This window comes from Aotus nancymaae, unplaced genomic scaffold, assembly GCF_030222135.1.
Source record: "Aotus nancymaae isolate 86718 unplaced genomic scaffold, 86718_ANA_hifiasm-v0.15.2.pri h1tg000033l, whole genome shotgun sequence".
Taxonomy (NCBI): domain Eukaryota; kingdom Metazoa; phylum Chordata; class Mammalia; order Primates; family Aotidae; genus Aotus; species Aotus nancymaae.
Genome location: NW_026988447.1, coordinates 32,268,703 through 32,294,596, shown reverse-complemented (window position 1 = coordinate 32,294,596; position 25,894 = coordinate 32,268,703).

Genomic DNA, 25,894 nt, shown 5'->3' with positions numbered 1-25,894 from the left:
TATAAAATATTATTAACATCCCATTGAGTATACTATTTTATTTAGGAGATCTGCCTTGTTTCAAAATTATATGATTGATTTTCCGCTTTATTCTTATCTGCTATTTTTTCTTAGAATATTAGTTTCTTGAAGGTGTGTCATAATTCATCCAAAAATCTGTGGCATTTATTGTGTTGGCCATTTAACATATATTTCAATGGTTTAGTTATAGTTACCCTAGTAAAATTCTCAATTTGTCTTGGACTAATTTTTTATAATTATAATTTTATTAAAAAGTTTCTCTTTATGTTTTCAAGTTTATTTTATAAAATTTATTTAGAATTTCCTCTGCTATATAAAAAGATATATATCAATAATTATACAAATTTTTTAAAATTCTGAATGAAGAGGACTTATCACAAACCATGAATCTAATTTTTATTCTTCATAAACATATTTTGTAGTATTTTATTTTATTGATTTATTTTATTTTGTATAACTTTTAAAAATAAAGTTATTTCATCTCATTTCTGGCCCCGTTTATGATCAGCAATAAACTCTGTATGTAGCACACAGATGGCAATGTCAGCCTTGCCCGAAGTCAGTGTTGCTTCTATGCTAACACCCAGGAAGAATGTTCCTTTCCTGGTCTTGGAGGAGCATGGGAACCAACCAAATGACCACTGTGCTTCCATGATGGCACGTTCCCTTTATGCATGAATCTAAATTCCAGCTTCTTGCAGATTCTATATTCTTATATATTTTTAGCACCTCTTTGTATTCACAAATTTGTTTTTATAGCTTGTGTATCATTTCTGGAGTTAAGCTGCATTATGTGCTTTCTATGCCATCCTGTTCTCGAAGACAATAAATAGCATTCATTTATCCATAAAATTCTATGCCATTTTTTCCTTAGTATCTCAGTATAACTTTATTTTTAACATATTCAGAATGTGAAAACTTTGTTAAATCATTTTAACCTTCCAGGGCTTGTTCTTTCTCTAACCTATAATACTTATCACAATAATCATATTTTATCATGCTTCATACTTTTAAGGTTAACTGCATGATCTTAAGATAAATGGCAACTACAGAATATATTTAAACTTTGAGGACTGGCTACTCACCCTTCTAGCTCTTGTACCTACTACTATTATGGCTGATTAGTCTTAAGATGGTACCTGACTCCAGTCAGAATAATCAGTCCTCTTTTCTTCTTCAGAGTTGATTGGTCTAACGATGGGCACTTATCTTAAGATGGGCCAAAGAGGATTTTAAACTTCAAAAATAATGTTGAAACCCCCTACTCTCCCTTTTCTCTCTCAGTAAAGAAGATATACATATTCATATTTTATTCTAAACATAGATTGAGGGGTAAAGAAAATCAGCATAAAAGAGAAAAGAATTAATTAGTTGCTCAGAGAAGCAGAAATGAGACAAAGGAGCGGAAGCTCTCAACGGCTCAAATATATGGTTTCTGTAATCTCAAGTTTGCAAGCTATCTAATGATTCTGGTTTAAACATGATTTTTGTCACTTGCAAACCAAATCTAAATAATTTTATAATATTTTGGTATTCTGTTCTAGTTATTTTAGAGCTTTTCATCCTGTTTGTTTAGTCTGTTTTGTTCTCCTCTTCACTGAATTTTGCTTGTTAGCAATTAAATGATTTCACAGGCTTATGTTGAACTATGATGGATGGCCTTATGAAATACATTATTCAGTCCCAATAGTGTCTTCCGGCCTTGAAAGTACTGCGGTGTAGTTCAAATGCTTTGACAATTCCAAGTGTCTTAATTTACATTGTCTAGCATGTATCAAGAATTTTTGTGTCAAATGTTGACTTTTACAAAATTATGTTCTACAGCAGATTTCTATAATTTCAGTTTGCCTTGCCATCCATTTTAAATGAAGGTTCAACTTTCTAATACCAAAAGCAGTACTCAGTCACCCTTCACACAGTTTCCAGTTCTCTGCTAGTTTCTCAATGTGCTTAATCCATATATCTGTCTGATATACAGCTATCTCCTTGTAACCATCTCCTCCAGGACATACAGATACGAACTATTTGACTTACTCCACCGACCCTGCATCCCACATGGTCTGTGGAGATAAGCCACAGTGATCATGATCAGTCACAGCATGACCCAACAAGACTTAACGTCTGCCTGCTCCAAACACACCAATTAGAATTCTCTGCAGGAAACCTGCTTGGGTAATGCCCAGACCCCAATAAAGGCATGGACCCATAGGTCCATTGCTCTCTGGCTCCCTGCCGTCTTCCTATTGGCATTTGCTGGCACTCCTCTTCTCTTGTAGATCTGTGAGTAACTGACTGCTTCTGTTATTTTATGTGTTTTTGTTGTGTTGTTGCCTCTGTCTCACAGGACAGACACACTTGGATCTAACTTTCCCCCTGGTCAAGCCTCTCCTACAGAGTGGTTATCCTGGCAGGAATCAATTGGACACAGGTCACACAGGATCCACAAAACTATCTGCCAGTATAAACAAGTTTCCTGGGAGAGGGACACCTGGTTGTGGGTCGCACTTAAGCATTAGGCAGTTGCCAGAGTGAGAAAGGATCCCACGAAAGGCACATTGACCAAATCTAGAGTCCAGTCTGCGTAGGTCTCGAGTTATAGCCACTATCCTGAGAGATCTCAAGACCAAATATGGAGGACAACTGAACAGAATTGAAGACATTTTAAGTTAAAAGAGGGATCCAGGATGAAGTCAGACTGCTTGTGGTGCCTCAAATAAAAATGATTCAACAATGTTGACAATTAGGGGAGTTGGCTTATTTGAATAAGTTTGGTCACAAAACACAGAAGGACAACGGTCTGTAATCACAATGTACTCCCCCAGAGTGTGTTCTGACATTAATTAAAAGTCACATTGTAATATCAGAATCCCCAAAATGTGAATTAAAAAAAGAAAATGTATGCTTAGACCTGTGAAAATGAGTTGGTCTTTTAGAGAGGCCAGGAAACATGAATATTAAATGAAAGTCTAATCAATAGATTTAGGATAACTCTGATAAGACTAATTTGAAAAATTAGTAAATTCTATCGTTATAAAGCACTGGTGACAATAGCATACTTTGTTTTCTCACCTTAATAAGAAAACTAAAAGGGAAAATACACTTTTTAATAGTTTTGCCACTATCAAAATTAAGTTATACTTCAGATTATTGAAAATTAAAATCATCAGTCGCTTTTTACTTGTCAGTTCATTTTCCTCTTAGGAATTCAGCTAGTTAAGCACATCAAACCAGTCTTCTTTGTTCTTCAATCAGAATTAATCATTACACATGCTGCAGAGGCGGGTAAGTGGCCAATTGTAAAGCTATATATAGCCCTCACTTTCTTTTTTTCTGCTTCATTTTGTTCTCGCTCTCATAACTTTTAATAAGTTCTTCTAGTTTTAGGATTTCTCTGTTTCTCTGCAATTTTTCCTCTAATATTACTTGATCTACCTTTACACTTACTCTGTTTCTAGGAATACTTCTTTAGGCAGCTGTATTATATATAGGTAGTGAGAGAGATGGATAATACCGTAATTGGTTTTAAAACATTTAATTTATCCAGTAAATTTTTAAAAATCATTTTCTTGATCATAATTTACACAGTATTTATTAGGGAAGGCTCATATGGGTGATGATTTTCTAAAGGAATACTTTCATTTCTTGATCATGATTTACACAGTATTTATTAGGTAAGGTTCATGTGCATGATTGTTTTCTCAAAAAACCACTTAAACTTAAATAGCAATATTTAAAACAAAAATTGAATTTGTTGGAGATTTTTGTTAGATTATAACATTAGTTATCACCTGAATTCTCAATAAATATATTTATGAAATTCACAACTTTACATAAACAGAATTTGTAAAATAGTATTAGCTAAAGAAATTTGTAACTGATCTGAGCTGTTTTAAAATAGTCAAAAATTTGTCTGAAAACTAAATTGATAATATCAGTTGGTCTTTGTCTATGACTAGGGCATTATCTGTTTTTAATATAAATAAATTGTACAGAACAGATTTAAATAAAATTAGTTTTCCTGCCTAAGATTTTAGAAATACAAATTTAATAAATATGTAACTTTTATTTTCTAGATAGTTTTTTTCTGATTTAAGTAAAATCCAAGTGTTATAAATCAATTAAGAGGACAAAAAATTAATTTAAATTCTATTGGACATAGAAAATTTATAAGGTAATCAGGACGTGGGTTTTGGATACTAGAATTCTCCTTCATTCACCTAGAACACAGCCTACACAAGACTGACATACATGATAGAATTTGGGGAATATAATGATATTACTATATAGAACATTCCTTACAACTCTCAGTCTTCCAATTGGTTACTACTTATTATGGGGACATTTTCATAGGACACTTCCCCTTAAATTTGGGCCTTCTTTCAAAAGAGATGTTCTTAATCTTCTTTTTATTGTTGGTCAGCCTCCAGCCCCTCATTTCTTGATCACTTTATGTGGCACAGGTTAGCAGTCCTCCCTATTCCTCTTCCCAAACTGGACCTCAGGTAGGCCTTTCAATATCTAAATGCTCTTTGAAGTTCTTAACCTTAGAAGACTATCTGTAGTAGATCTTCACAATCAGTAGGAAATTTTTTTGCCATTTACAGATGTTGATAATTTGTTAATGTGATGAGTTTTGGAGGGATTTCTATATCTACCACCCAAATCAATCATAAGAGTTCAGGTTGGGGATGGAGATTATTGTTAAAATAATCATTTGAAAACTCATTCAAGAAAATTTAACATGTGAACAATATATCAGGCATTGTGGTGGGCATTCAATAGTAACCAAAAACTCCATGGCTCTTGTCCAAATGAGGCTTACAAGTAGGTATTACAGAAAACAACATACTGATTTTTAATGAGAAAGAGTCACTGCCCCTGAGTCTCCTTGCAAGTAATGTTTAAATGCACATTTTGGATAGAGAATTTAGTAGACTTGTTGATCCACTATAAAATTTAGACCTAGAAGCAGGACAGTTTTTAAAGATCATCAATAAATGTTGGCTTTCTGACATGGCTGACTAAGAACTTTCATTATAAATTGATAAATAAGAAAAGGAGTATCTGAGGGTTCATAGAGAATGGAACGGATTTAATTTTTATATGCCAATATTCTCTCTCTATACAAATGCCCAGTTAGAAATTGGAAAGCTAAAAATTCATCTAGACGTCGAGTGTAGTGTTAGGAAGGGTCAAAAAGGCATCTGAACAAACATAGTTCTTATGTACAGGGATTTAAACTCAAAGTGCAAGATCCCTCTTCAGTGACAAACTTCACTGACCTAAATTTTCATTCCTTAATCCTGCATCCATTGGTATTTTTTTTTTTTTTTTTTTTTTTTTCTGAGGGATTCTCGCTCTGTCACACAGGCTGGAGTGCAGTGGTGCCATCTCAGCTCACTGCAACGTCTAACTCATGGGCTCATGTGATTCTCGGGCTTTAGCCTCCTGCGTAGCTGGGATTACAACACCCACCACATCACCTGGCTAATTCTTGTATTTTTAGAAGAAACGGGGTTTCGCCACGTTGGCCAAGCTGGTCTCGAACTCCTAACCCCAAGTGATCAGACCGCCTTGGTATCCCAAAGTCCTGGGATTACAGGCGTAAGCCACTGCACCCAGCCTTGGAAAATAATTTTTGATGTCTCTTGTGCACAGATATTTTCAGCTACAGTCCTTGGTATTCCCTTTGCACTTGTGGTGCAATCTAATTGTTGCAGATTCTCCTCCTGTTTCACTTTCCCAAGCCACTCAAATACAAAAATATTCAAAAAAGCATTATATAAAATGTTATGGTGGTATCAAAAAAAAAAAAAAAAAAAAAAAAAGCAGTTGCTCATATCTGTAAACCTGGCACTTCAGGAGGCCAAGGAAGCTGGTCACTTGAGATCAGGAGTTTGAGACCAGCCTGGCCAATATGGTGAAACCTTGTCTCTATTAAAAAACAAAAATTAGCTGGGCATGGTGGCATGTGCCTGTGGTGCCAGCTACTTGGGAGGCTGAGGCAGGAGGATCCTTTGAACTTGGGAGCAGAGGTGCAGTGAGCTGAGATCATGCCACTATACCCCAGCCTGGGTGACACAGTGACTCTGTCTCAAAATATTAAAAAATAAAAAACAAGAAGGAGAAGAAAGAAATGCCCTAACATATACAAAGGCCTTAGAATCTTTTAGAAAAATAATTAAAAAGAAGAAGAAAAGCGGGTATGAAATGTGACTCTGAAAGTAGTAAAAAAGAAAAAAAAAATAGGATAATAGCAAGACATGGTCAACGTGGTAGCAAAAGCCGATGAGAACAATTGAACAGATATAGATAGGCATTAACAGTGCTAGAGAAGACACTTACATTTGAGGTTTTATATTTGCATGTCACTTTTCAAAATAAAAAATCTCTAATCTTTTAAAAACTATTTTAAAAATCAAGTATCTGTTCATTCTTGGAGATTCTGTTTGACCTAGAATAAGATATTACACTTAGCATTTTAATTTTCTTTTTATTTGAGTATTTTGCCTAAAACTCTCATGCAGGAGTTATTTCATTTTGTAGCTGAATCTTTTATTATTTAACTTTTTAAAAGTAAGCTTTCACACATTTTTAAAGACCTCAGAAATGGCTTTTTTATGCCCTTAGTATTTTCTTTCCTTAATATTGGGGGAAGCAAAAAATAATTGATAACACATGTGTTAGCACACCATATGAGGGTGAGCGCTAAGAATCATTACATTTTCTAAGCAGAGTGAAATAAAAATATTGACATTTTATTATTTTATAGATGCATATAAACACTAAAATTATCATATGAGGGAATAAATTTTAAAATATTTTGAACACTTTAGTATTTCACCAATCAGATACTATATTTTAATTGATTTTATTTTTTAGAAAATACTCGTTTTACAAAAAAGTTGCACAGAAACTATGAAGCACTTCCAGCTACCTCCTTTACCACCAACCACACAGTTTTCTTTATTAACATCTTGCAATTGTGTAGAATATTTGTATTAAATGATGAATCAATATTAAAATATTAACTATGGAAGATAGTTAATATTTGGGTTTACTCTTTGTCTTGTATACCTCAATGGGCTTTACAAAACATCATTATGTATCCAACATTACAGTATCACACAGAATAGTTTCACCACCCTAAAATCCTCTATGCTTCCCCTATTTATCCCTTCCCCCAACCCCAAAGTCCTGAACATCATATATCTTTTTACTACCTCTACAAATTTTTCTTTCCAAGTTTTCATATAATTTGAATTATGCAAGTTGTAGTATTTTCAGACTGACTTCTTTCACTTGGTAATATGAATTTAAGATTCTTTCAAGTCTTTCAATAGTTTATTAGGCCATTTCTTTATATCAATGATTATTTTTCTATTTAATGAATGTACCACAGTTTGTTTTTCTATTTACCTACTAAAGAAGACCGTCTACTTTTGATTTTTGCCAATTATGAGTAAAACTACACTTGTTTGTAGGTTTTTTGTATAAACATATACTTTAATCAAATTGAATAAATACCTGGTTTCTCTTGCTGGATCATATGGTAAGACTACGGTTAGCTTTGCAAGAAACCTTAAAACTGTCTTCCACAATGGCTGTTTTATTTTCCACTCTCACCAGCAATGAATGAGAGTCCCACTTCATTGCTTCACATACATGTCAGCATTTGGTACTGTCAATGTTTTAGATTTTAGCCATTCTAACCTATGTGTGGTGGTAACTCATTGTTTCAATTTGCAATTCTGAATGGTAGATTATATTGAATATCTTTTTTATATATTTATCTGTATGTTTTCTCAGCTGAAGTATCTGTTCTGATTGTTTACTCATTTTAAAATTTAGTTGTTTGTTGTCTTATTGTTCAGATTTTAGATTTATTTGTATATTTTGGACAGTAGTTCTTTACTGGATATGTTTCACAAAGATGTCCCTACCTGTTGCTTGTCTCTTCATTATTTTAACAGTGTCTTCTCAAAGTAGAAGCTTTTAATTTCAGTAAAGTCTAACATTTCATTCATTCATTCAGGTATTGTGTTTTTGGTGTTGTATCCAAAAATTCATTGGTAAATACAAAGTGATCTATATGTTCTCCTAAATTATCTTCCAGACATTTTAGAGTTTTGAATTTTACATTTAGATCTATGATTTACCTTGCTATTTTATAAAAGGTGTAAGTTCTGTGCCTAGATTCCTTTTTTTTTCTTTGCATGTGGTTTTCTAGTTGTTGCCCCAGAAATATTTGCTAAAAGAGCTGTCCTTTATCCATTGAATTTTGCTTCATTGCCAAAGACTAGTTGATAATGTATTTGTGGAACTATTTCTGGCTTCTCTATTTTATTCCATTCATATATTTGTCTATTCTTTCACTAATACTATATTGTTTTGCTAGTAAGTAACTTTATAGTAAGTTCTGAAGTCAGGTAGTGCCACACTGACATTTATATATTCGGTATTGTGTTGCCAATCCTGTTTCTTTTTCTATTTCACATAAACTTTATAACTTACAAACTAACTTTTTGGTGTTTTTATTGAGATTGCATTAAATCTATAAATCAAGTAGGGAAAACTGACAACATAAAAATATTAACTCTTCCTATCCATGAACATAGAATATCTGTTTATTTAGATAATTGATTTTGTACATATTTCTTTGTACATATTTTGCTAGATTTATAACTAAGCATTTTCCTTAGTTTGGTGCATATGTAAGTGTTGGTGTGTTTTTAACTACCAAATATATTAACCTTTTATCTCACAATCTTGCTGTAATCTTTTATTAACTCTAGACACTTTTTAAGTTTGTATATTATTTGGGATTTTCTAGTTAGACAAATCTGGAAAATCTGTCATCTGTGAGCAAATATAGCTGTCATGTGTGAATGAAGACAGTTTTACTTCTTCCGCCCTTATCTGCATTCCTTTTATTTTCTTCTCTTCTGTTGCATTAGCTAGGATTTGCATAATGATGCTAAATAGTAGTGGGTGAGAAGGGACATTTTTACTTTGCTATCAATCTTGTTGGAATAGCATCAAGCTTCTTACCAATAAGTATGATTTTATCTCTAGGTTCTTGTTTTTCTCTTTTTCTGACTTCTTTTGTTAAATTGAGCATTTTTTGTATAATTCCATTTTATTGCGTCAATTGACTTATTATCTATACTTCTTTTTTAAATAGAAGTAATTTTTAGGTATGGAAAACATTTTAGTAGTACAATAAAAAAATTTAATTCATCAAAAGATTAAATATAATACAAAACTTATTATATAAAGAGTGACATTCTTTCCACCTCCAAAGAATAAATTTTAATTACACTGACTCATCACTTGTAAAAACATCCAAGTAAAAGCAATATGATATGTTCCTGCTTTTCAGATATGCTTCTCAGATATATGAAGAAAATTAAAAACTTTTTTAAGACATGAAAAATAGTTAAACTATCACTATACAACACTCTGAATGATTTCACTTTTCAGATTTCTTGGAGAACCCTGGAAATTATTTGAGGTAAGTCATATTTCCATATTTTTGTTGAAACCAAACATATTATTTAGTATACAGCTTAACTTGTCTTGATAAAGAATCTCAAAATATACATGGCTCAAATAAGAAGAAAAATTATCTTTTTAATTATTAATACATAATGGTTCAGAAAAAGTGAAGCTGCAGCTTCATCTCTTTAAGTGTCTCAAACTTTGAATCCTGTCACTCTACCTTCCTCTCAGTAGTGCCCTTATCTACATAGTCAAAGTTGTTGTCACGGTCACAAAAATATTTCAGACTCTAAGAGAGAAGAAAGACAGTGAGGGCCTGAGAAAATTATATCAGAGTTGCTTTTCTTCTACTCACATTCCACAAGAAAGAACTTAGCCACATGGCCATATGTAGTTGCAAGTCAGGCTGGGAAGTATGCTATTTGTCTGGAAAGCCATGTTCCATAACTAAGACTTACAAGCAAAGGGTGAGGTGTTTCTATAGCAAAAGAAATAAAATGGGATAGTAGATCAAATAGAATAATGACATCGAATGCTCAATTTTGTAAAACAAGTAAATTTTTATGTTTATATATATTTTTTAATAGTAGAACAGTGGAATTGTATCAGTTGATGTCATTGAAGATTAATTTTCTATTATTGACTTAGTGGTAAAGATTAAAATTTGAAATGTTAAATTATATTCCATATTTTAAATTCTCTATACAATGGAAATAATGTAATATATTACAGCTTTATAGCAGGGTATCCAGAAACTGTAGTAGGAATACAGACTGTCCCAACTTATAATCGGTTACCTTACAATTTTTCAATCTATGGTGATGCAAAAGCCACATGCATTTGGTAGAAATTCTACTTCAAATTTTGAATTTTGATCTTTTTCCAGGCTAGCAATATGTGGTATGATTCTCTCTCAGGATGATGGGCAGTGGCAGCAGGCCACACCTCCCAGTAAGCATGTGATCACAAGGGTAAACAACCATATGATATCCAACACTTTATTATAAAATAGGGTTTGTGTTAGAAAATTTGCCAAATTTTAAGCTAACATAAGTGTCCTGGACATGTTTAAGGTAGGCTAGAGTAAGCTATGATACTGGGTAGGTTAGGAGTATTAAATGTGTTCTCCATTACATTATTTTCAACTCAAAATGTGTTTATCTGGGTGTAACTGCATTGTTAAGTTGAGGAACATTGGTAGTAGTATTGCTGATACGACACAAATATGAACATCTGTAAAGCCTGCAGGTAATACCCATCAGTATTGACTAAGGCATCAGTTATGTATTATCTGTAAAGTATCTAAGGACTTACGGCATACTAGAAATTAAATATCAAATCTCAAAAATGAGCCAAATGATACAGAACAATTATACTATTATTTGTATTGCTGTATAATTATCTTGGTGTATTTATGCTTATAACATTAGCAAAGATTAAAGCTAAAAGCTTTTGAAAATATTTATGTGTATTTATGTGTGTATACATTCACTCACATGGAGACAAAAATCTAAACTAGTTTATTCTAACATAGGTAAATACGGCACAGATCATTGAAAAGATTTAATGAGACTAAATCAAATTATTATAACTGTATCTGTGGCATGAAATCCCCAAAAACTGCCTCCTGGCATTGCAGAGAACTTGGCATATGTGAGTTTAGGTCACACTACTCAAAATCAAGAAGCTGACAGGTTAGATTTTCTTCCTGAGATTTTGCTCATTAGCCAAACCAGAATACTTAGTACATCAGGCCACTCTGCTTGAATTCCCAAACAACACATGACTTTGGAATATGATCCTTTGATAACTCATTGAAAGTGTCTAAATGTACCATGTACCTGGTATAATAGCCCACAGATGACAATTAGGTGGAAGGAATGTTTTCTCCTCTCTGTCACATATTTTTGACACTTGTACAAATTGCTGTCTAACAGCAGCTTCAGATTCCATTTTTCACTTGTTTTTGTTGTTGTTGCACTACCATGAACTGGGTTCTATTGACTTATTAAATAGTTTTTAGACATTATAATATCCTTTTGATAGGTTTCAAATTGAATGAAAATATTTACAGAAGTAAAAAATGTTTACATTCATTAGAAGATAAAGCAACATTTTCTTAAGCAACTGATATGTTTTACACATATTGATTATTTTAATATTGATATAAGGTAATATAGAGCTCAATCCAAAAAAATGTATAAGGCACTGTGAGTATTATATATGAGTCTCCCAAACTGTTTAAAACCTGTTACCCCCATAGTGACAAACAATATATTCTCTTTTCTTAAGTGAGGGCATCACAAGAGACTACTATCAGTCTCATGCTACTGCAATAGTGTAATATGTATTTCCTTTTTCCACTCTTTCTCCAATTATAATCAAAGACGTATATCTTTTTAGGTAGAAGGTAATTTTTTTATTTGTGTTTAAGGACTGTTTTTCCCCACTCCAGAACACAATTGATAAAACTTTCTCATATATAATCAATTATTTCTCCTTAGGGGCATCTTCCCTTTAATACGTAAAGAGACACAGATTAATCCATTACACAAACAAGAACAGCAATGATGACAAAACAAATTAACTCCAACTATAATATCTCTTCATACTTACAATTATTGAGTTTTTTCATTTATTGTTTCCTAACCTTACTACACAACTCTATGTATTCTACCATCTGTACTGCTACCCAATTTAAATTATTTTTGCAAAAATTGAAAGTGATACCAGTATTACTAGTCAAGTGTGAACTTTTCAGTCATTTTTCTAGTTGCCCTGTTAGAAGCAACTTAGATATGCTTTCCAAACTTTTCATACTTTGGTTGTTGTCACTCTCCTAATATTCTTTAATTTAATTGTATCCTTGAAGGCTCCACATGGATGAACTACAGGGAACTTAAAAACTATGTCATCTCACTCTCAATAAATCAGTTATTGTGTGCCTGTTTTCAGGCTATTCTATACCAGGTTGCCAAAAAAACAATCTGTCTTTTTGTGATCCCATCTTTTTCTCCCAAGGCTATGTCAAAGCATCCACCAAAATTATTATATTATATTTTCTAAACAAGATTTAAATACCTCCATTGATACCTATCACCCAGTTGCTCTTTATTTAAAAATCTGATGATCTCGCTTAGTGCTGTATAAGCTCTCTTATAGGACTTCCTAACAGAATGATTTCTAACACCAATCTAATTTTCTCACTGTACACCTAGTAGTTGTTCTAAAATTCAAAGGAAATCTTGTGATTTCACTGTTTAATGGCTTTCCATTTTTTCTTGATCAACTCCAATTTTGAAATATTTTGTTGAATTTCTTGAATATCTAGGTATGGTTGATGTCTACAACTTTTCCAATGCTCTTCTCTACATTTGAAATTCATTAATAACTCTCTTTCAGATAATCCTCCTTCTACCAATTCTTAGTTGCTAATAAGCACAACCCTAAGCTGTAATGATTCCAACTTCCACTTTCACAAGCATATTTGTTTTTTCCCCCAAGATAATGCCCTACATGTATTATAGTATCCTAATAATTTAACAAGAGTAAAACCATGCTAATATTTTAGTAGCTTCCTCTGTTTTTATTTTTTGTGTGTCACTAAAAAAGTGTTTAACTGTTGTGCTTTGGCCCCATTTTCTCCAAACTTTTATGATTATTACTGTGTGATTTTGCACTTTGTTATCATTTTACAAAATGCATAGGTTGGACTATAGAAGAATTGACTACGCTATTACTTATGTCATTTTACATAGAGGAAATAATATGCTTAACAAAGATCTATAGTTTTTTTCAATGGCATATAGTATTGTAGAGCTGGGATAGAAATGCAAGGAAACTTGCTCAAAAGTATGTTCTTCCTAAAAGTCATTACTAAATTCATATATGGTCACCATTATATCCTGGATATCTAACAAGGAAAAAAATTTTTTTAGTTGAATGAACAAATGAACAGAAGATGTTAAATATGAAGTAAGAATATATTTAAACATCTCTTATTTTTCTATTGTGAGTTAATATATTTGATGTTGTGAATTAAGAATTTGAACCGTTATGAATCATTAAATTAGAAAAAAATAGAATATTACATATAACATATTACTGATGATTTGCCTACACACATGTAGATAAAAATAAAAAACATTTAACATTTTGATTTTTCATTATCATGTGTTGTTTTGAAGTATGCGTAACATTGTAAAGAAACAGCATGACCCCCTATTTACTCAGTTTTAGTCAGTTCTATTAAGCTCCAAGGACACACAACACTTTTTAAGATATTTGTTGAAGATAATTCAGGTTATTTGCTCTAAGTATTTCACGTTACAAAGGATTTTTGCCTCAAAGAGAGTGACTATCATGTTCAAGGCAATACATTTCTCATAAAGTAAATTATAAAGGAATTATGTTTTCTATGATAATCATAGTCATACTGCTGTATACTTTAACTTTTTGATATTTTATGATTATTGAATCCCAAAATGTATTTTGTTGAATTTTCAAAAGAAAATATTAAATTCTTCAAATATTCGAGTTAATAAAATTAAATATTTTACAATTAAATGTAAAAACTAAATGCATTTTAAAGTTTTTCAGTAGCATATTATTTTCCAAGAAAAGAATAATCATTATTTATCAAGAAACTTTCAAATGTAAATTTTGTTGAATTACTAATATATGCTTATCAGCACTTTTTAATCTTTTGATAAAACTGCTAGACAGTATCTATTTTAAAGTATGCTAATATAGACAAAGGATTTAAGCAAAACTGAGAATAACTTTCTTACTTATTAGGGAAAAGATTTTGTGTAGTCCCTGGATGGTAGGTAGCTGTGCTAGTTAATTTTACATGTCAACTTGACTAGATTAAGGAATAATTCAATAACTGGTACAGCATTATTTCTGAGTGTGTCTGAGGGGTGCTTCCAGAGGATGTTGGCACTTGAGTCTCGGTGGACTGAGTGGGGAAGATCTGCCCTCCATATGGATGGACACTAGGCAATTGGCTGGGGGCCTCAATAGAACAGAACAAAAAGGCAGAGGAAGGGCACATTTTTACTCTCTTCTGGAGCTAGGCCACTCATTGTTTCCTACCTTTGGATGTCAGAACTCCAGATTTTCTGACTTTTGGACTGTAAAACTTGCACCAGTCACCCCTGAGCTATTGGGCCCTGAGCCTTAGACTGAAAGTTACACCACCTGGTTTGAGGTTTGTGAACTTTGAAACAGGCTGTCGGCTTCCCTGGTTCTCCAGCCTGTAAATGGGCTATTGTGAGACTTCTCAGCCTCCATAATCAAGGGAGCCAGTTTCACTAATAAATTCCCTCTCATGTATTTATCTGTCTATCTGTGGGATACATATATCCATCCTACTGGTTCTGACTCTATGGAAAACCCTGGCTAATACAGCAGCTATTATAAATTAGCAGTTCTTCTGATTGGCCTTATCATGATTTGCCAAATAAGATTTATGTTTTAGTGAAATATAATAACAGGACATTGCAGAGATCCAAAAGGTAAGCGGAAATACATTTAATGAAGCAATATTATTGTATATTAAGAATATTTCATTTAACTTAAAAATTTATAAATTATAAGACTTTTTTCCCAATTCATAGTGCAAATATTGAACAATTCAACAATTTTTAACCAGATACCTAATTTATTGTTTTATTTCTAGCAGCCTCACACACATAAATGATACAAAAAGAGTTGAGAATATTTCTACCATAATCATTCATCTATGTGTGTGTGCATGAGTGTGTCTGTGTGTTTCTGTACATACAGGCTTTTACAACTATTAGAGTTATTAAGTTCTAATAGCTGTAATAGTTTTCCTCAGTAAGTTCAAATATTCCCTTTATAAATGCTTCAATGTTTGAATGAGTATATGAAGTTGCATTAGAAATATTTAGTGTATAAGTCAGACAAAAATGTGAAAGTTTCCTAAATTATGTGTATTTTTAAAGTCTGTTAAAGTTAAGATCTAACATTAAAGGAAAGATATACATATAATTCAAGAGTCCTCTATTAAGTAGATTAATTGAATCTATTGAAATGATAAAATAACCTATGTGGAGACTAGCAGCTCTTAATTATCTACTCTAGTCTCTCAGCATACTACTTAAACAAAAATATAAAAATTATGCTTAATGAGTGTCTCTCTAAATCTGCTATCTTGGCTAATAACAAATTCAGCCCACAGAGAAATCATCCCAAAACATTTTGGGCTGGTGACTTCCATTTTCTTAGTGGACATCTTTAAATTTGGGTTCTTAGAATTAAAGATGAGGCTGGGCGCGGTGGCTCATGCCTGTAATCTTAGCATTTTGGGAGGCCGAGGTGGTGAATCACCTGAGGTCAGGAGTTCAAAACCAGCCTGGACAACATGGTGAAACCCCGTCTCTACTAAAAATACAAAAAAATTAGCTGGGCATGGTTGTGAATGCCTGTAATCTCAGCTCCTTGGGAGGCTAAGGCAGGAGAATTGCTTGAACCCAAAATGCAGAGGTTGCAGTGAGCCAAGATTGCGCCATTGGACTCCAGCCTGGGCAACAAGAGTGAAACTCCATCTCAAAAAAAAAAAAAAAAAAATTGAAGATGATGATGAATAATTTGATTGAAACACAAAGCATCAGTGTTCTTGTGTTGGGTCTTAGAAACATTCTGTATTGGTATTTAAATTATACATAATGCTTAAGCAATGCCCTTCTATTAGTCATGTGGACCAGCCTTATTAAAATGTTAAAACAACTCAACATTATTTATATTTGACACTGACTCTATTTACTACATATATTTGGCTATTTGGGATGTTTTTGCTAGATTGAGACATTTGAAGAAGAAAATTGAATATATGATGTATAATATTAAATTTCTTAAGGAAACTTTTTTACCTAAGCACAAACTCATCAAAGTTATATGAAGATTCATGAGTTTTATAAATAAGGTTAATTTTAATTTAAAAATAAAAAACATTTAAAATTTATTTCAATAACTTAAATATTAATTTTTAAAACAAAAGAAGGTGAAAAGGTTTTGTGCCCCAAAAGCCAACTTCAAATACAACAAAAAATAGGTTTACAGGTAGATGTAAAACATGCAATTTAAATTGATATGATAATTTCTCACATACTTGTGTTCTTTTGATTTTTATAACACTATTAAGTTTTTTAATAGAAAACTTTATGATTGATTCTGAATTTTCTATATTAGCCAAAAATTAAATTTATTAATTTCCTAGCAAATGTGATAAGTGAGCAATAACTTTGTCCTATATTGTCATTATTGCATATTGTCTATTTCTAAGTGACTATATTTACTTCCAGCCAAAATAACCCATCATTGCATATAGAGAGATCATGGGTTTTCTTGCCATCTTTTTTAGATTTTGCTATCAGAATAATGCTGATCCTTGAGATAATTTTTTATGATTTTATTAACTATAACTCAAATACCTGTACATCCATTTAGCAAAGTAACCAAGTTCTAGATGAATATACCCACTATTGAATAAAGTTTATAGTTTGTCATAACAAGAGTTATAAAACAGGTGAACAAACACTCTGCTGTATTTACAATGTAATTGGCACTGTGCTGTGAATTTAACATTTATCATTATAATCGATATTAATAACAACCTTACTGAGTATGTAAGATTATTATTTTGGCTTCGATTTAGTTTTCTTGCATTACAAATCTGGAAATGTAGTGACCTGTAAAAATAATCATTTATAAGTTCCATGAAATTGCAATTTGAATAGAGATAGGTATGGAAGGCTCATTTCTGCTTCATATAGCATCAACTGGGACAGTTTCCCTGGAGACTGGAGAATTTAATTCCTAGATACCTCATACACATGGTGTTGCAATTGGTAATGGCTGTTGGTTAAGTGCTCAGCCAGGGCTGGAAGCGAGGGGCTTATTTCCCCTTCATATAGACCTCACTATGTGATTTTCTTGCCAGAGCTAGTGTTGGCTTCCACACAGCAGGTATCTGGGTTCCAAGAGGAAAGAGTCACCAAAATAACCAGCTGAAGGCTTTTATGATCTAGCCCAGAAGTCACAATTGGTCACATCCACCATTCTATGTATCTGTGGCAATCACTCAGGATCCAGGAAACAAGATATTTAATCACTGCTTCATAGAGGGAAGATTAAGTAATAATGTAAGAGCATGTAGGAAGGGAGATAAACACTGTAGTCATACTGAACAATAGGATTCTCATTAAATGTTGTGAGAACAGAGACTCAGAGATGTAAAATGACCTGCCCAAGATCACAAAACTTAGCAAGTAGGAGAACTGAATATGTTTGTACTAGCTACAAGTGACTTTTTAAGAAGGTTTATTTTATTTTTCACATAAATTTTGAGAGTAATTATAATACTGTTTTCACATCATTTTAATGGACTTTAGTGCAAATGATCCTTATAAGGTGCTGCAGTCTAGGACTGATGTGTTTAGTCATAAAACAGTTCTTTACATCCTGTTCCTTCTATTCAGCTTAGTGTATATTTACAGTACTACAATTATACAATACTGTGTAATTACAATTTTAGGTGTTAGTGTAATAAATAAATTAGAAAACAAACACAACTAAAGTTGGTAAACATAAAATGGCGGGAGCAGAAATGTGTGTATTTGAGAATAGGTGAGTTATGGGTGTCAGCTGTGTTAAAAGAAAGTGTCAGTTCATCAGGTAAGTCAGTTAAATAAAAGTCAGTTAAAAGAGTTTTATTGCATTTGAAAATTTAAGAGATCAAGCCAATAATTCAACTGCTTAAACACTGTTTAAATCATACATAAAATAAATAATATTTATCAGGAATATTTCATTATTCTCACTTTTTTTTTAATTCTAAAGAAATAGTGTATAATTACTGTTTCACGACTTCTTTTTCAGTAAAGGGTCAACCTTTCTCTTGATGGATAGATGGTGTCCTAGATCTTCTATGGATTGACTTAAAAATAGTTTCATTCTTATCTCTGAATAAAACAGAGATTATGACCCAACTGTCATGTAACAGGAGGGATCATCTGTCTTTCCTTTTTTGAGTCAAGGGATTTTGGCAGGAACATAATATTCCCTTCAAAATCAGTTTGTTCTTTTGACTTTCTTTATAGACTCCATTTATCTGTTTCTTCCTCCTCTACACAGTCTTTGGGCCTCCAGACTGATGAGATCCTAATTCTTTCGGCATGCTGTCAACATGTCCCACGCAGAATAACTATTAAGCCTTTGCTTTTGTTATTCCTCTGCAATTTTGTTTCCCTTTCTGTGCTGCTTGTCTCTTTGTAATTTTCACCTATTTTGCCTCAAGCTATCTTCTGACAATGTGTTATCACCTCTCTTTATGAATTTGTGTCTTCTTTGCCCAAGTAATTTATTTTAGTCTCCTTCCTTATCCCTGCCCCACCCCACGCATGATCCAATATATTGATTTTTTTATGTAAACATTTTCTATCATTTCAATTAGTGATCATGAATATTCAGAACAATCAGACATTTACACCTATCTTAACTCTTAATACATTCTTTAAGACTGAAAATCATTACATATAAACATTTGTATTACAACTATAATAAACCAATCTCCAAATATTAAGGTTAACTTTTTCTTCTTAACAGAAAAAATTAATACTTATACATTTTGCTGAGGTAACTTACATTACTTATTCAGACTTTTTCAGTTATAATATTTTTATGTACTAATAATAAAATTTAAATTGCAATTTAAACAAGTTTTCAATAGTAATATATATTAGAGCAGAAATTTATTCAATGGTTTGTGAGTATTCTTAGGTTATAAATTTAAGGCTGCAATCCACTGAAACTGATTCTATAATATTCTGTTGTTAGAACAAGTCTTATGGAAAAAATTATAATAAAGTTATAACTGCAATTAAGAATAATATTTTTTGTCAGGCCAGGCACCATGGCTCACACCTGTAATCTCAACAGTTTAAGAAGCTAAGGGGGCGCAGATCACTTGAGGTCAGAAGGTCAAGACCAGCCTGGCCAACATGGTGAAACACTGCCTCTACTAAAAATCCAAAAATTAGCTCAGTGTGGTAGTGCCTGCCTGCAATACCAGCTACGCAGGAAGCTGAGGCAGGAAAATCACTTGAACCCAGCAGGTGGAGGTTAAAGGTAGCCAAGATAGTGCTGCTGCACTCTAGTCTGGGTGACAGAGCAAGACTCTCTCTTGAAAGAAAATAAATAACTATTTTGTTCTTCATCCAATAATTGAACTAAGTTTTGATAATTAATGAAGGTAAGTTTTGAGGATGAAATTAAGCTAATTTTTTTTACAATATTTATTTAAAAGGATGACTGTTTAGTTATAGCTTTTGGATATTCTCTAACTTCTGCTGCTTATTATTTTTAGAGTAGCTCTGTATTTTTAATTATTCAGGTCACTATAAAGGAAGTAGTTTTATTTTTCTTGATTTGAGAATTTTCATAGACTGGATCATCAGGAAAGTAGAATCTGAGATGGAGATTAGATTAGTATGTGGAAAGTTTATTAAGGAGTGTTACTGTACTTCCCATCTTTAGAAGGAATAGAAAAGGAAGGAATCAGCACTAGACAGAGTAAGAAACTGGATGATGCTGTAATCTCAACTAAGACCTCAGCTTCTTCTCTCTGAAACTAGGATGGCCATTCAGAATTATCCCAAATTGGGATGAGGAGTCATATTACATTAAGAAGTCATTGGATGAGCTGAACTTGGTAAAGAGAAGGGGCCCAGAAAGAAGCAATTCCTGTTAAGTCACAGCAGTTCCACTAAGGACTTAATGGGAAATCTGGGTAGAACATCTCATGATGAACCACAGATGTAACTTCTCAAATGCAGTAAATGTAGAAATAATTGTAAACAAGTTAAGGAAGCTGTTCTGCAACTACAACATCAACTAATTCTTTAAGGTTGTGTAGATTTTACACCTTTGGCCACCCTGATGATAATATTCTAATTATTCTCTCCTCTCCTGTACTCTCCTTCCCTCCTCTTTCCTTCCCTCTTCCCCTCATTCTCTTTCTTTTCTCTGTCTCTCTCTCCTCTTGTTCCCTCTGCATGTTTATATTTTATTCTAAACATTTCATTACATGATCACACAAATTTAAACATATTCCAAGTTGAACAGGCTTTTACAAGGAACAACTATACAATGATCCTTTTAATTTTATTTACCTTTTTAAAAAAATTAGATGAAAATTTACTCTTTTGCTGCCCAATACTGTAATTTTTGACAAATCGTGTTACCACCAGCAAATTCATCTTAGAGGACAATTCTCTTGGATTCAAAATCTCTTTATGCTGTTCCTTATTTTAGTTCAATTTTACCCCTACCCCAAGTCCCTGGCAATCACCAATCATTTCTTCATTCTCCTGCCCCACTTTTTCCTTTTTCAGAATGTCATAACTGGAATCATATAATATGTTAACTCTGAGCCTGATGTCTTTTATTTAAGATAATTCTTTGAGATTATGTACCTTTTTGCTTATATCATCAGTTTCTTCGTTTTCAATAGCGTAACTTCTTTTAAATGGAAGCCATTTGGCAAAGAAGCCTGAGAAATGCAATTTCCAACTTGCTAGCCCTACCTAGCATAGTATGATCAGTACACAGAACCAAGATCAGGTAACTGAGAGATGCTAGATAAATAAATTGTTCAATAGAAATTAAATTTTTTAATAAGATGCTGATGCAAATGTAGCACATTTTTGCACATATGAACAAATTATATATGCACTTTCTACATCTGAACTCTGTGATAGCTTCAAGAATGTGCAGTCTGTTTTGTCTGAAATGTTCATCTTCCCTTTATCCACTTGGCAAGCTCATATCTATCACTCAAGAGAAAAGTATTCCTTGAATCAGTCCACTGATTCCTCTCTTCCTCATCTGTAGGCAGATATTTTCAATATTTATATCTTGTACCAACATTCCTTGTATTTTTATTAGATTTATATTTCACATTAAACTATGAGATTCAAAGAGGTAGTGACACATTTCTTTCACATTAGTTATGCTGGCAACTGGCATAGTGCTTAAAATATAATAATCAGTAAAAGTTTGTTAAGTGAATAAACTAAAGATGGAATGAATAAAATAATATTCTAATATATATTACTTACCTTAAATAACTTATTCCATATTTCTGCTTAAAATGTGTTTTTGACCATAGTATTTCCATTTCTATTTTCTTTCAAATATATTAGTTTCTTGCACCAACTTTTGAGGCAATTCTCTAAATTTTGCTCCTATTCTCTGCCTGGAATTTTGCACTAAATTGCCAGCTATCACATTTCCGACCTAAGTTCTGGGACTGCAAAATGCATGGATCTCCATCTAAAATGAGAAATTGCTTGTTGTTTCTCTAGCTGCATCATTTTCCTATGATGTAATTGTTAATTAGCATAATGATTATTTTGGACATAAATTGTGATTAGTTTGAGCATATATTGAGATTATATCACTGACAGTATTTTAGAATCTTTTTCTTTTAGTTAGTTTCTGAGGGGGAGCATCTGGTGCATTGTTCTTCAGCTCTGGCTATCATGTTATTTGAAGGACTCAGTAACATAAGGGTGGGAGGGCGAGGTGGAATATCTTTCAGGCATTTCCCACAAATATCATCACCATATGCAGACTGTGTATTAGATAAGGAAAGTTAGTCATGTGGTGAATTTTAACAAGCAAGCTGATAGACATCCTGACACCCAGAAAAAGTAGAGAATAAAATAGTGAGCTATAAAAAAAGCTAACAGATATTTGGCATCTATTTTTAAAACAATGAAGAAAAAACTTAGAAAATATATTTTAAAATACATTACTTAAAAAGAATACTATAGTAACATTTTATTAAAGTATTAAATTTTATACACTTAAAACTTCATACTATTTCATATAATTTATTATATTGTATACTCCGAATTGGCTGTCTTTTGTCTTTATTTTAAACTTGCAAATAAACTACATTAAAAATGGCAATAAAAATATGTTTTAATACAGAATTTTATGAAACTTATCTTTATATTTGGAAATCCATAGGATTAATCAAATTATTGTTATTGTAAAATACACATTCGTTTCCAAGTCAACAAAAACTAATTGAGCAAAGAGGTTTGGGGCATAACAATAGACTTTGAAGATTCAAAGACGAACATGCACGATGAGATGCTTGCTCTCAGTGAGTTTTCAAAATACTTGAACTAAACAAAAACAAATCCAATAAATTTAATGTAACAGATTTAGATTTATTCAAAGAGAAGTGGTATGAGAAAATTGAAACAAGAATGAGATTACTTCAGGTTGAAACAAATCTAGTTATAATTTAAAGAACGGGACACATTTGTTGTTGAGCAGTCGATGAATGGGTAAAAACAAACAAACAAAACGGAGTACAAGCAGGGAAAGACAAATTTCCCAGTGTGAGGGATGTCTGATGAACGGAATAGTTGAGATAATGCTTCAGAGATAGGAAATTAACAGATTATAAAAAGTCATCCTTGTCATGAGGAGTCCAAACTCTTGTAAATTTCTGGGGACTATTCTGAACTAGAAAATAGGCTGAAGTCTGCTTTAGATGAACAGTGTTTGTTATTGTATGTAGGATGGCTTTGGTTAGAATAAGTAATAGAGACTTTGAGGGCAAAAACACACTCCAATAACATATTCCAAAAGACCAGAACTGAGAGCATAACAGCGCATACAGCACAGAAGTGGCTGAAATGAAATGGAAGTTTTGGAGTCCTGCTAAGATAAGTAAGCAACAAAAGGAAGGTCCAGATGAGGAGAACAATGAACAACTGTTCTGAAAGATGACTAATCACAAATAACCTGTGAGCATAATGACATCCTTCCATGCATGGCCCCAGCAGCATGACCTCATTCTGCAAGTAGCCCCCTTCTGCCCAACCCTATAAATTTCCCTCCAGCCCTTCTCTCTTTGTAGATATCCCCTTCTTTGCTGTGCTGCCCATTGCAGTCTTGCAATGCATTTTCATACTTTCTTTAATAAATATGCCTTTCTTTATCTACAACTGTCTTGGTAAATTCCGTTACTGCCTGTGACACTGGCCCTGGATAGACATTACCCATGACAGAAATCACAGACTTGAATAGCCTTTTTGGTGAATATACAAAGTGGTCCACAGTGTTGCACAGAGTATACATAACTCCTCTCTTTTGAATTCATCCATACGTTATCCATGTTCTTTATTATGACCAACCAGTTCCCAGAGCCCTATGGCTCAATTAGTTACTCTTTCAACTTGAAGACTTCATTTGTGTTCTAAGATTAATAATAAAAATTATCTGGTGGAATTTATATCATCATAAAAAAAGAGTATCATTCAAGTATTGGCAACTTTGCAACTTAGGTGATACTCAAATTCAGAAAAATATATACCTCTCCCATAAATTTACATTTTTAACACTGCTGATTTTTCTATCCATGGTGTCTGTTGTCTATAAACCACTAATGTCCAGTTTATTCTAATATTCTCCAAAATCTAATTAAGTTAGTTAATCATTACCTAAGTGATTGGATAACACAATATTTAAAACATTAAAAAAACAATTTTTCTTTACTCAGACTCAAATGGCAATCTTAGACTGAAGTTTCAAACCATATTCTTAATTGAAGCATCATTAATCATTTTGAGATAGCAATGGCAAAAGTGCAGATAGGACAAAATTACTGCAAATAATTCATGATGTTTTTATACAAAACATAAGGAATTCTTGAGTGGCAGAGTCATGCGCTGCTATAGCCAGCAGGGATGTTTGATAATGTGTAATGTGACATATGAAATATCACTAAATCAATGGCTTCAGCATGGCTGGAAGCTTTTTTCAGGGTATGCTCAGCCTCAATTTATTATTTTTCTGCCAACAGGTGAAGTTGACTATAAATTCATTGAACTATGCCATTTCAGTACAGAGATGGGAACCAGTATAAAGGACTGACTACATAAATGGAGAATATCAAGGTAGAAAAGCAATGGCAGTGAGTGTCTTTTAAAGTGTAACTAAAAGACAGTTCACTGTCTTGTGCTCCATGAGTTTTTTTTTAGTTTTTTTAATGAGAGTTTATTTAACAACAGAAACATGTAGCAACAGCAAATGTAGAAGGGGGCATGTTTTAGAAAATATTATAGACCTGTAACCCACATAAATCAGGTAATAGGATAAAGTTATCACCCAGAAAATTTTCTTGTGCTTTCTTTTTTAAAATAATTTTTATAGATTAAAGAGTACAAATGCAGTTTTGTTACATGGCTATATTACGTAGCGGTGAAGTCTGGGCTTTTAGTGTACCCATCACCCAAATATTTTACATTGCACCCAATGGATAGATTGTCCAAGTTTTATTATTTTCTGTTATAGATGGTAATAACTATATTAGATAATATATAATAATGAAAGTGACTAAACATCATAGTAATTCCAAAATATTATCTCTGCAAAAGTACAGAAAAAAGTATCTCTGCAAATGCAATTAATGAAATTTGTGTACTAATGAGGGTTACAGAAGAGATTTACAGATAGGCATAATGTTAAGTTTATAAGGTATTCACAACTTGATAATTCTTATCTCTGCATACTTGATCCACACACGTGCACACACACATACACACACACACACACACACACACACGAGTTATGCCTCTGTATTTGACAGGTATTGGTTCCAGGATCCCACTAGATTACCAAAATCTATACATAATCAAGTCCACTCCGAAGTTAACCTTGCAGAACCCGCTTATGGGAAAAGTCAACCCTCTATATTTACAGGATGAGTACTGTATTTTCTATCTGCCTTTGCTTGAGGAACCCCCAGATGTAGAGAGTGGGCTGTATTTGTTGAAAAATAAAACCACTTATAAGTGAACCCACACAGTTCAAACTCATGTTGTTCAAGGGTCACATACATATGTGTGTGTTTGCATGTGTATGTATATATATGTCTTTTTTCTTTAGTTTTTCTTCATTGTTTTGTTTTTGCAAATTATTCAGTTTCACAAAAATAAGTATAAATTATTTTGTAAAAAAGTTTTTTTGGTTTAGTGGTTACTTTTTGTTGTTTATTTTTTATTTTAGTAAAAGGAAAAGAAGTAGATGGGAATGTAAAAAAGAGAAGAGAGAAAGAGAGGGATACTAAAAAGGATCCCCCCAAAAAAGCAGTTTTACTCGGCAAAATTTTGTCGATGTCTGTGATAATGAAAATTTAATATAAAAAACAGAATTGCATCAAATTATACTCGGCAAAATTTTATTAATGTCTGTGGTAATGAAAATTTAGTTATAAAAAACAGAATTGCATCAAATATTATTGGTAGTTTTCTGATTGTAATAT